Source organism: Temnothorax americanus, unplaced genomic scaffold (assembly GCF_048541705.1).
Source record: "Temnothorax americanus isolate GAGA-0224 unplaced genomic scaffold, ASM4854170v1 Scaffold20, whole genome shotgun sequence".
Taxonomy (NCBI): domain Eukaryota; kingdom Metazoa; phylum Arthropoda; class Insecta; order Hymenoptera; family Formicidae; genus Temnothorax; species Temnothorax americanus.
In genome coordinates this window covers 352,241-365,344 of record NW_027509339.1, presented here as the reverse complement: position 1 = coordinate 365,344, position 13,104 = coordinate 352,241, and the positions used below count along the sequence as shown (strand labels likewise).

Here is a 13,104-nt window from a genome sequence, read left to right as displayed (position 1 = left end):
TCGCAACCGGCGCGCAATGTGCGCATATATACGCACGTGAGCGGCGTCTCGTGTTCGCGAAGAGAAGGTCCCTGTACTGCTGTCTGCCACCGTATTATATATGTACGTATACACGATATTATGATACCCCGGACCCCCGGCAGACGTTGTTATGCCGAGAGACTGAGAGGGTATAAACTACCGTGCTTCGTGTTCCGCGTTTTTAGAACGCGGGACTCTCGAATACGCTGAAACACGAGTCGCGTGAGACGCCTTTCCTTCTTTCAATTCGATCGGTTAATTATAATCGCGCGAATGAGGGTCGGCGATGTTACTGTCGGAATGTCCGGGATGAGCAAGGAGAGAGGAGTGATTATGGCGCGCGTAATTGCGAAACTGAAGAAAATTAATGCCGACGTATGGGTGTACGTTCCTTGACGGAAACGGACTTAATTCCTTTTACTCTGTATGCGTTCTCGGTTGTTGGCGAATTAAATGAGCATAATGATAGCGTGAGAAAAACATTGACTTGTAAAATTTCTCATTTCCCTTCACAGAAGTCAATTTACCGTAAATTTAATATTTAATTTAATTTAATATGATAATTTAATGTACCTACGCTATAACTATATAGAAAATATAATACGTTTATTTTCTCGCTTGTAATTTAGAAAAAAAAACTGCCTTTTGAAGGAACTATGTTTCAAGAAAATCTCAACTGTTCAAAAATAGACATTATCTCAGGCATCCTTTATTAAGGTGTATGGTGAAACATTTGTAAGAATGAATGTGGTCTGTGGAGGATAAAGGTATCGCAGCTAAAGGAGCGAAATAAATGTCTTGGTTAGCGGGCTCTTATCATCGATCGCGCCGCAAAGTTGAACCGCGAAATGAGCTAGAGATCGATATAGCTAACGCCAGGCAATCTACGTGCTGCCAAGTGGCGCGATTCGCGCGATAATTGCTTGCGAACTGGCGAACCTTACCTCCCTTTCACCCACCTTCTCCCTTCCCTCGGCCGCCAGCTCATTCGGAACAGCTTTTCGCTCACCCATCACTCACGCGCTCGTTCGCGACTGCTCGTTCTACTGACAATCCGAGCCCTCAAGAACCAGAGCCTGGCACGAAGAGCTCCATAACCCAAATCGTTTTCTTCTGAAGCACAGTTTGCTAACACGTCCGCGCGCGGATCCTTCTTGTCCCGATGCTCGGCGGAAACTTCGCCCCCGACAACAATCGATAATACCTATAACGAACCAACGCGACGTGGCTTTTACTTACTTTGAAACAACAGTAGTATTGTTTGAGTTTTAACTAGAGTTTTGATTAGAGATTCCATCGGAAATTTTTTAGCTTGTAAGAATACACAATTGTGAGACGTTATAGAATATATACTATTAGAACAGCAATACAACGATAATAGTAAAATGATTGTAATGACATAATAACATAATAACAACTCGTAATTCTCTTTAGGAGATATTCTTGTTATTTCACTAATTTTAAAAATCTGGAGAACTTCCAAGGATCCCTAATCTTCCTAGAGTCCACTAAGTTCTATTCGAAAATGAGCGATTCGTATAATACAGTTACAGGCCATTAAATGACCGTAATCGTTGAAACGCCCTTGCTATCTCGTCGTAAATCACGGAAACGACATCGGATAGCCGGCCGGTTGTCGTTTCCGACGAACTCGCGAGTCCGTCGCTCGCGCTTCGTGCGAGTCGCGTGCTCGCCGATCGTAACGACGAGCGAAACGTTTTCAGTCGTGACGCGAAGTTATGGCTCGGCGCACGCGACGAGACTTCAGCGCGGCGATTTTCTTTTGTCACTCGTTATTACTCCGTGTCGTGCCGTCGTTAAAAGTGACGTGGGTGTCGGCCGTTGGGTGACTTTCTGCGCTCCTCTGGCTCTCCGTTTCTCCTAAACTTTTCAGACAATACAACGAAATCGATACCGGAGGTCTCGTTTCCGCTGAGATAACGTGGAAAAATTGCAGAGAGCTATATCGCATTGCAAAATTAAGAATATTTAATTTTACTGTAAATATTCAGAATTTTCCCGTTCTCATCAAAGCAGACGATGTTCCTACGCTTTTATTCTGATCGGCGATTTGTCGACGCACTACTTTTTGCGCGAAAAAGAACAGCGCAAGTTTGGCTGATAGTTTCTTCCTTTTATCTTATTCGGAAAGAAGTACATTACGCGTCACGACGACAGAGGTACGATTTACATTCGCTAAACGCCGCATCAATTTTAATTATTCAGTCGAAACCGAAGACATTTCCTCTTCTGCGGTGGTATCGAAACGAAGTCTCGAAACGAGAGGTCGTAAAGTCGTCCACGCGGTCTCGAGACATTTCACATGAAACTCTATGCGCCCATTAAAGACCAATTCCCAGAACGCGTTTTAACTAACGAATAACGAACGGACTGATCTCCCTGACATAAACTATTTTTAATAACTGATAATTTTCATTTTTTGTGTGCATATTGAGTGGCCGCGCCATCGGAATAAAGAAGTGCCACTTTCGGCCCAAATTCGAAACGCGCGTCGTTAAAAGCCGTTGTCATAAGAGTGAAGTGAATATTTTACCGTTCGCGCTTTTATGGCTCATCCTGTCCGAATAATTACCCGATCTATGTATCTGTCCGATAAGTGTATCATGACATTTATTGGTAACGCCCTCGAGAGTGATATAGCGATATCAGGCGTTGTGAGAAACGAGAAACATAAAATTCAAAGTCTTTTATAATAAATCCCTTCTTAATAATGTATTATAACGCAATACAGTCGTTTAATTAATCGATACTATTTTCATATTAAAAAAAAATTAATTAACTAATGTAAAGAAGTTCACAAAGAATCATACTTAAAGAATATAAACTTATGTTAACGGCCCATGAAGCCTAATAATAATTAAGCTTCATGGCCCGTTAACATAAGTTTTTATTCTTTATATGTTTTGCCATCGGAGAATTTGGATTATGTTTTTATATTTGTTACGGATCAACGTAGATCCGCTTTTAGCACTCACAAGTTAAGATACGAGACTTCAATAAGTTGATGCTCATTTCTATAATAAAATTCACTTGAATTATCTTCTTCGCAGGTAGCGTCGTTTCTCAAAACTTTCGATAAGAATTATTAAAATACGGATTTTATACGAATTACTCGATCCCGACTAGGGACGTGCAATTATTTTCTCGCACGTTAAAAAGTGACCGCTTGTTTCATATATTAACACAACCCCTTGACACATTTTGTTCGTAACTTCGACATTAGAATGACAGAAAGTGTTGCTGGAGCAAACACCCTGCCTTTTTTTTTTTATCTTCCTGCTCCAATAACGTCGCAATTCTCTTCTAGATACGCAGGCACATCGACACGTATTTCACATACGTGAAATAAAATCAATCAGCTTCAAAGAAGAAAACGACACGAAAAAATTACGTATGTTGAGTCTTGTTTGTCCAAATAAACAGGATCGTATCTAATTCTTCAATAAAATCTCATTTTTTTATCTTCTTTTATTATCTGCAGTAATTCATCGTAAAAGAAAATTGTCGCAAACGTATAAAACAAAAAGAACAGATTTAAATCGCAAATATTTTTGAATGTTTGACAAGCTACCGACACCGAGGCCCGAGGTTTCTCCCTTCACCGTGACTGAAATACGATTATGTAACTGTCGCATTACATTGACGCGATTTATTGGGCAAATTTATTAAGGAACGGGACACACGTGCGCTCAGGCGTTTATTGGATTATCGCGCGCGTGTGCATTTACGTAACGCGGGGGAGGAGTGAATTATGTTCGCTCTCAGCGAACAGCTTATGGCATTTATTAGAAGTCCGAGGGGTGCTTCAGAATTACGAGCTTCCAGTCGCGGTGCGCGGGACTCTCGCTTTTTCATTTATACGCCCGGCAAACGGCCGGCCGCGTTATCGGCCGACACCTTGGTCGGTTCTCAAGAATTTACTACCAACCGAGGGGGCTGACGGGACTGTAACGATTACGGGGGATAATTTCCTACATAGATACCAGATTCTCCGGGATTGTCCGAGAGAGAGCTCCACGAAATAATCGTAGTACCATGTAACGCCGTTTAGTAAAGTTATCTTCTGTGACGACTTCATTTCTTGTAGTTCTTTATATATATTTTTTGGAATGTATAAGTAAATAAAATATCTCGAAGAAAATATTAAGAAATAATAAGCAAGTCAAAGATGATAGATAGGGATATTTAAATTTACTAATAATATATACATGATCATAAATATCAAAATAATATGATTATTAATTAGAAATAAGATATTTATGACAAAAAGGTTAATAAAAATAATGCAATAATTTGAATAAGGAAATTATTTACTGCAGTTAAATAACAAGTATAGATAGTCGAATGGAAAAGTAGTCAATGCTGAACTTATGAGTTCATACGAATTTGTCATAATTTATAACAATAATCGATCTCATTAATTAGAAAATTTCGCATATAAAACGAATCGCAGAACGACTCCGCGCATCGAGGACGTTCAAACGAAAAGTTGGCCATCGAGTGTAATGCTTTTGATCTGCCAAGACTTCGAGAGGGCGAAGAGGGCCGTTATCGCAAAGAGTATATCCCTCCCTGTGTTTCCTTCCCTTTACTTCCTCTCTCCCTCGCGAGATCTCGCACAGAGAGAACCGTCTATAGTCAGCGATCGGATTGGCTCATTGAATTTTAAAATCTCAAATAGAGTTAGCGCAGACATCAGACGATTCGAGAGAGCTCGCGGTTGCATCAAAATGCAGAATGTCTTTTAAAAGATTTACGGCGCGCACATTTTAAGGTCCTCGAATGGAGATTGTAAATACAAAGTAAAAAATCATATAATTTTATTCGATCTTTCTCTTATACTATTTTAATGATTATAATAGATTAAAAGAAAGCTTAGAACAGTAAGTCGATGCATTTTATTAAACGTAGTAACGACCGATACTATTCAGACATATTTGTCGAAGTCGAAGTTGATTGTATAAACGAAATACTTAAATTTAAACGAAGAAATTTTCTTAAAAACGTTTCGCTTAAATTTTCTTTTAAGACAATATTTATATAGAACTGTTTTCTTTGTAATAACTTGATAAGTCCGATATAAATTATACAGTCTTCTTTTTGTATGCTATCCGTTTGTAACTTTCACGTTATTATTATAATTATTATTACTCATTAGTCATCACTACGAATTAACATAATTTGTATGGAAAGGAAATGCTTGGAATTAAAATTCATCGTGGTATCTGGAACATCGGTCTCGTAAACCCAGCCGTGAAAGCGTACCTGAAGTCACAATTATATAGGGGTCAGTCCGGGATTCGTGAGGTTGAAGAGTTTACCTCGTTAACCACGCAGTAGTAACGCATCACCATCGGCCAGACGGCATCAAATAAATCTCCCATCGACCTAGCTAACGACGCCCCAAACATATCTCTCGTTGGGGTAGGGTAGGTTCTCCTCCCTTTTTCTGCCGGTGTCAGGAGCGAGGGTGGCCTAATTCGTCATAACGTTCTTCTTATCCCGGCAACCTCGGGACGCCATCAGGAAGCCTTATCTATCCCCACCGCCGTCACCGGACTTTATCGGCTGTTAAATTGCCGTTCCGTTAACGGCCGCGCCGCGCCGGAAGAAGAAGAAGAAGAAGAAGAAGAAGTAGAAGAAACAACGGGGCGCCCGGCGGGACGAAGGCGGGACGCTGCCAATGGATTTTACGACGCGATCAAACGCGTCCGACGCTAATTGCCTTCTTTTTTTTAACGATCGCCGACGACCCACCGCCGAACGAGTCGGCGGAATTCGCGACGCGGGCGCGAGTATCACGACGGTGCGATTCCTCCAACCGGAAGTGGCGGGCCGACTTTGTAGAATTTCCACCGAAATTCGGTTATTAATCGATCTTGTAATATTAACGAGCGAGATTTAACCGCTGTCCACGCCAAATGTTACTTTGTGCTCGAAACGGACCATCTACCTGCTGGATCGACGATCATCGTCGAGCAGTAAAACCAGCTAATGAATTTAGTAGTATATCTCTAATATCGGTACTTCATAATATTTGCGATCGTTAACCATTGGATAGTTCTTAATAGATTCTTGATGAGTTTCTAAAAATAATTATAGACGATTTAATTATTTGAGATTATGTAGATTACGACGAATTTTATTCAAGTACACAAACATACCATTAGATCACACTCATCCCCCGATTTATGCGAAACGTTCTTCTCCATCGCATTTGCTACTTATGCCAAAAATCATACAAGGTAGTCAGATTTCAACAAAATTCACGGAATAATCCTTATCCTGACTATTTACACGAGAAATTTTGAACCGAATAAAGATAAAACCGAAAGAAAAGAGCGTGTAATCCTTGTCACGTAAATAAACGTCGCGTATTCGTTTTAACACGAGATCTTTAAACAAATTTGACGTCAATAAAGCGCAGAAGAGAGATTTCTTTTCAGTCTTTCTTATAATTGAGAAACTTTTTGCCATTGTAACACACAATGTTGCTAATACTAAATGACGAAGAATCCAGGACAAAGTTGCGACGTTTACGTTTGCGACATTCTCTCGATTCTCGATTCCGTCGTTAAAATCGACGCCGCTGCATTCCTAACATTCACGCGCGTATTTTGAGACCGCAAGTGAGAAGTCTGGGCGCCGATGAAAGGGCGTTCGGCAAACCTCGCATGATTCGCCCCAATTATCCCAACATTTACCCGAACTACCACCGCATAGCCATACGCGTAACTCGCAGATGTTGGTTGGCCACACGCGAAAATTCGCGCGAAAGTGGCCCGCAACGCCGTTTAATTGCTTGCTAGAAGCAGCCTGCAACGAGAACACTCGCGGCTGCTTTCTCACGAATTTGTATACCTGAGAAGTATACGTTCGCGCGTTACAAGTGTGTGCGCGTTTCCCGGTCACAATGCACGTCACGAATACAGCAAAAGTTGGCGAATGAGGCTACGGAATTTGAATTAGATGAAATTGGATTACGATTCACGGGTCGGAAAGTGTAATAATCATGCATAAGAATAACTACTGCCTGTTCATCGTATAAGTGGATAGAACAAGTTCAAATGAGTCGAAAATGATTAGTAAAATTTTTCGCAATTAATTTTTATCTAATTTTCACGTAACAGTTATACATCGAGAAAAATTGCATTTGAAACATTATACGTATCTATCATTTTTTAAATAATATTTTTAATTGTTCATACGTCAAATAATTTTAGAATATGACAAGTAATATTATTATTAGAATATAATAAGTCGATGTAATATTAGTATTGTAGAAATTTTGCAAAGTTATATTTTTTTCCTTCCGATATATTATGATTGTTACCTCCTGATTCCCAATTATTTCTGGGTGTCCTGACTGGATTCTTTTTTTAATTTTAATCATTGCTTCTTTTATAATACAATTGCAATTCTGAAGGTTTAATAGAAGAAATAGTTTCTTGTATAGAGAAACCGCTCAGTAAAAAAGAAGTACTGTGATGTATCCTGAGCTGAAGGAATCGAAACTGCCGATCTTCCGCGCCTTCCTTGAAATCTCAGGGGTGATCGGTGGCCGAGAAAGAGAACGAGAGCCACGGGGTGGTTTTAGGTGGCGCTCTCTAGCGTTGTTTCTGCCAATCGATACGGGGTTTCGAGGGTAGACGTATCTTCGAGATGGGGATTAGGGTGCGGCGACGTGCGGAGAAGTCGTCGTCGTCGTCGGCGGTGGCAACGGGGATGGAGGAGCGACGAGGGTGGAAAGGAAGGAACGAACGGTCGTGGAATCGCGAGGGTGAGCGCGGAGCCAGGCGGAGGTTGCAAAGAGGGTCGATTCAGCGCTGGACCAAGGTCCACTCTCACTTGCCGGCAAGGGAGGGGAGAAGACGCCGGGACGAAGCGAGGGTTGATGTAGAAGGGTGCAACGCGGGGTGGCCTTAGCGGAGTCGTAGGGTGGCAAGGCAGGGGGAGGTGAGTGAGAGCGAATCGAGAGCGAGAGTGAGTCGGGCTGCCGAGCCGAGCCAAAGGGGATGAGACGCCAAAGGGTTCTCTCGCCCGGAGAAAGTGAACAGTGGTGGTCAATCCCCCGGTATTGCCGAGAAAGTTACTCTCCCGCAAAACCAATTTTATTACTCAAATAAGTAAATTTAATGTCTAAAAATCATAACGATGATGATAATAATAATAATAGAAACTATGCCGCGTCATGCAATTATTTGCGAAATTTACGTTGTAATATTGGAGAACATTACATATTATATATATGTATTACTTAATTATATAGTTTATTTGTTGCTAAAAAAATGGAATAGTTACTATTTCTATTTTACAAAATAATTTGATTAATATTTTTCAAACTGGTTATTTGTATTTATACGCTCAAGTTCTACAACCAGATTCAACGAGGAATGCGCGACTTCTCTGCTATTGGCTTGTCAGGATAAATTACAGAGACTCTTTTAATTTTCAAATGTGACTCGGAACGTGCAATTGCACGTCGCATAAATTGCACAAGTGCTGCAGCAACGGCGCGTTGCACGTAATTATGCTGCTCACGCCAGACACGCAAATATTCAGGGAATAGCAATCAACCTTTAGTTTTTCTCTACTGACAGTCGATTTTCACACTTTTTACTATGTACGGAACAAACAAGTGTATCAGCGACCGGATTCTTATTTAGATGTTCTTATTTTTTATAAGTATATATACTCGTACATATATTTCTTGCTCATCTTAGCATGACCACAATAAACAAAAGCAATTGCAATTTGCATTGCATTTACTCCTATTGAAACATCTTCCATAAATGATAAATATGCAAAATAACATATTACTAAAAAGTTAATATATATATAATAATTATATTTAAAATATCTTATTTAAATGTGTAATCAAACTTCAGAGTAAATTCAAGGTTAATCTCTTCTGAATAAAGATTTAGAATAAAAAATCTAGAAAAATTTTCATTTATATATCACCTTTTTGATATTTTAGTTCGCCAACTTTATGCGAAAAGTTATTCAAGAAGCTATTTTCAGAATTAAATCTTTTCAGGTTCAAAAAGCGCGATGTAGCTCTTTGAAAGGAACGACTTCATAAAGACGTTTTCAGAATATATAAGACATCAACCTTCCAAAGAATTAACGATCTACAATTAAGCTTAATTGAAGTGGAAGGGATTGAGCTTTGGCGGAGAAAGTCCAACGAGAGAATCCGATGTTATCGGGTGTGAATAATATTCGAGCACAGAACTACGCGGAGTGAATATCGGGACCTCGAATAAGCTCTCCGCCGCGAAACGAAGCTAAGGGTAGGGGATAGTGAGAAATTTTTTGGTTATTGGACGACCACATCGTAGGCGGAATCCAAAAGGAGGGAATATCCGAGAGGGATCGGGAAAAGACGAGCATGCAAATGGACCGACCGACCGACCGGTCGAATTTTCTCGAGGCACGTTCTCGCAGTACACACACGCGTGTGTCGCAGGCGTGTGTATGTGTGTACGTAAACACGCAGGGGGTGCACGAACGCGAGTCTTTTTCTCTCTCTCTCTTTCCCTCTCTCTGTTTCTCTCTTTCGCGTTTCTTGCTCGGTCCTATCGTCCGCTCTCCCTCTTTTGTATTCGTTTGCGAACACGTAGAGCAGCGTATTCGAGGAGGCGAGCGAGCGGCCATCCTTCCTGTGCGAGGCGAAACTAAGGGGAAATTGACCGACGTGCAGTGGTTCTCCGTGGTCCAGGAAACTGCAAAGTGACCGGCTTTAGTACTTCCAAAGATACAGGGAGGGTACTTAATTTAATCCTATACATTCCGCAATTTTCGAACGATATGGAAATTGTCGTATATATACGTCTTAAAAAGTGTCTTAAAACGTTCAACACAAATAAAGGAAATTTCATGATACATTTTACTATAATAACAGCACATTTGTAATAATTAATAATGTTAAGATTCAATAATGTTAAGATTTTGTAAACTACATTACGTGAAAAATTAGGAAAAGATTGTCAAATCTTATCTTAAAAAAAAAACGGATGACATTTAAAGTGAAAATAGTGATTGGCATATGACATTAATCTAAAAAAGCATTTTACGATTGACGTTGATATAATAATTGTCTTTATATTTTTAGATTAGAATATACATATAGTTAAAATCTCGGAATCTTATAAAAATATCCCCCATATATACATAGAATCAATAAATACAGATTTTTTTCTTTACAAATGTTTTTGTTTTTTTATTCATTATTTATCAATACTATTTCGCACTTTGCTAAAACAACATTGGATCAATCGCAAAACGTAAGAATGCCTTCACAGCGGAACAAAAAATTTTCTTTCCTGCGAAAGCCTCTGCTCCTCTCGACGGATGCAAATCGCGAGGGTTTGCCGAGAGGACTAGCCAAGAGGCCGCGGCGGGACGAAAGGAAGGAAGAAGGATGGACCAGCCGCGGGGGTGCAGGGTGTAGAATGGCTCGGTAGGGTAGGGTGGCTTGATATCGGCGAGAAGGTGAGCTTCGGAACGCGATGTCCGGCCTGGTCCAGCCGGCAGGAGATGCGAGTATTGATCTAGGCTCAGACCTAACCCCCGCGGCCCCCCCCTTCTTCCGCCCTCCTCCTCGGCGAACCCCGACTACCTCCTTCGTCTCCTCTAGCCTCGTCGCGAAGCCACCCCTGCCTGTTCCTGGAGGTCGCCGAGACCGAGGGAGGAAGAGAAAGTGCGGGAAGACAGAGGGGTTGGGTGTGAGGAATGGTGGTGAGGTTATAGACACGAGGAGGGCCGAGGGGGCGGCACGAAGGAGGGTGGAGGATCTCGAAGTCCGGCTTGCCCGAGCTGGCCCCCTCGGCTACGCACGTTCACTCTCACCTCCTCCACCTCCGGCCGCCTCCTCTTACATTAGACACGCTGCAGTGGTGCTCATCTTCCCGTCTTAATCCTTGCAGGACAAGCTCGGAGGTCTTATGAAAATGGATTGCCAAAAGCATAAATAATTTTTAAAATGTTGGTAACTTTGTAAGTCGCGAGCTACAGAATTTTTAATACTGAAGAATAAATTTTGAAGTACCTTTACAAATTAATCCCTGTTTTCTTCATTATCTTTTATAATTCTAGAATTTCTGTGCAGTTAATAATAAGATTTTATATGATTTTACTATATAGGTATATGAACAAATACTCTTCTTAACATTTCTTAATTCCTCTGAAGAATTATTCAAATTATCTGCTTGAAAATTGCAACATCAGCTTCTACATCGACATAAGATTTGCCGGGCTGTAGAATGCTTTTAGCACGACCTTGAACGTGACTCTACAACTCGGAAGCACGATTAGCGACGGCGTTTATGGTCGGTGCACCAGTGGAGCGAGCGACGATAACGTCGCAGCGAGTTACTCGAATCCCAATAAATCCAACCCGCCCTTCGCGGCCTAGGAAGCCTGCATGAGCTCGCTCCGAGATTAGTATTAATTTATAGCGCTGGCAGATAGGATAGAATGCGGTGTGGTGGCCGGCGCTGGCCGAGAATGGAAAGGGTGGAAAGTGAAATTTCGTGGGCGCCGGAACAGGACCGGGCCGCCATTTCCATTTTCCGCGCTGATAATTGCAAGCTGAGGATTCCGCTCTCGCGCGAATAGACCAAGTTTACCCTGCTTGCTCAACTGTGTATCGCGCGCAGGTTTCGTCGAAGTGATAAAGTAATCGAAATAATCGCGGCGTTCGTTATTGTTAATTAACGTTGATAATTTGGAAATTGCCCCCAGAAATTCTTTGTCGAATAATCGCGCGTACTTGTCGGGATAAAAGATAACTGACCGACAACGCACTCCTGTCGGTCGCGTGACATTTTCTATCCTTTGCGATTTCGAACGTGGGTTAAAAGATTGCTTCCCCTTAGGTTGAGACGGGCTATAGTTGACTTGCGGCTTTATCTTATTAAAGACGTAACAGAGACGCCTGTTAGGGATGGCACGCGGCGAGGGAGAAAAATGAAGAAAAGGCGACAACCTACCCCACGAACCATCGGTCATCGCCCAAAACCTCCCTTGTCGTTTCTACCCACCCTCTGCTCCGCGATATCACCCTGTAATGAATCTGTCTCAGAACTACGAGATTTCATTTCCTTCTTCCCTCTTCCTGGAGAGAATACAACGAAATCATTTTCGCGACTCTAGACTTTGCAAGATAAATGATACTAAACTTTTAATATGTTTATCGATAATAATATGTATATATTATAATTTTATTTCTACTTATTGCATAAGATTAATTGTAGCTCGGTACATTCGAGCTTTATGACATTTTTGACAAATTACTATATACAGAACATTATGAATCATCTTTCTGATCAATGGAATTTTTTTGAACAACAAAGACTTTAAGCATGAATACAGGAATCTTATCCTGATACAGTAATCTTGTCCCGACGTATCCGCTTGTCTCTAATCGCTGAGAGAGTGCAGTGGCATTCGCTTTTTCGTACGGCGATAAGAGAGAACTTGCTATCCCATTAATCGAATTACGACGAGTACATCCTCGAAACTTCCGGCCGCGGCATTCGGGAGGAGTATCGGAAGTCCGAAGTCGTCGTGGGAATTGAAACCTCTCCTGGGCGGGCGGCGGCGAGCCGTGGTCGATCCCGAAGAAGCTTGCAAGGGACTCCCGACCCACGAAGGAACCCAACGATGGCGACCCAGTCCCGAAGACTTTGACCCACATCATATCGCTCGTTTTTGCTTCTCCGCCTCCACCACCTTCCGAGTTCCTTCCCTCTCGAGACTATTATCTTAATCCCATACATCCTCTTTAAGAGATTCCGCTCTCTCAAAGACCGTCTTCTCGCCTCAGTGCTGGATCTTACCGTCACGCGTGATGTATGACGCACTATGATTTTTCTTCATTTCTTCGCGGATCTTTAATTGAAATATGCAAAGAGGAAAAGATCGATAAAGCAAGCGTATGCTAAACAACCGATAACTATTGATAAGTTAATTTAACCGTAATGATTTTATAATAACTAATAAATTTATTATTGAACACACAACCACTTAGTTAATTCTCCGTTAATTTCGATTAAT

General features: G+C 41.4%; 1 long non-coding RNA gene across 1 annotated transcript in view; it reads left to right on the top strand.

Moving 5' to 3' along the window:
• LOC143897552 (uncharacterized) overlaps positions 1 to 13,104 on the top strand; it is a 75,967-nt gene that overhangs the window by 4,809 nt on the left and 58,054 nt on the right. The window lies entirely within an intron of this gene.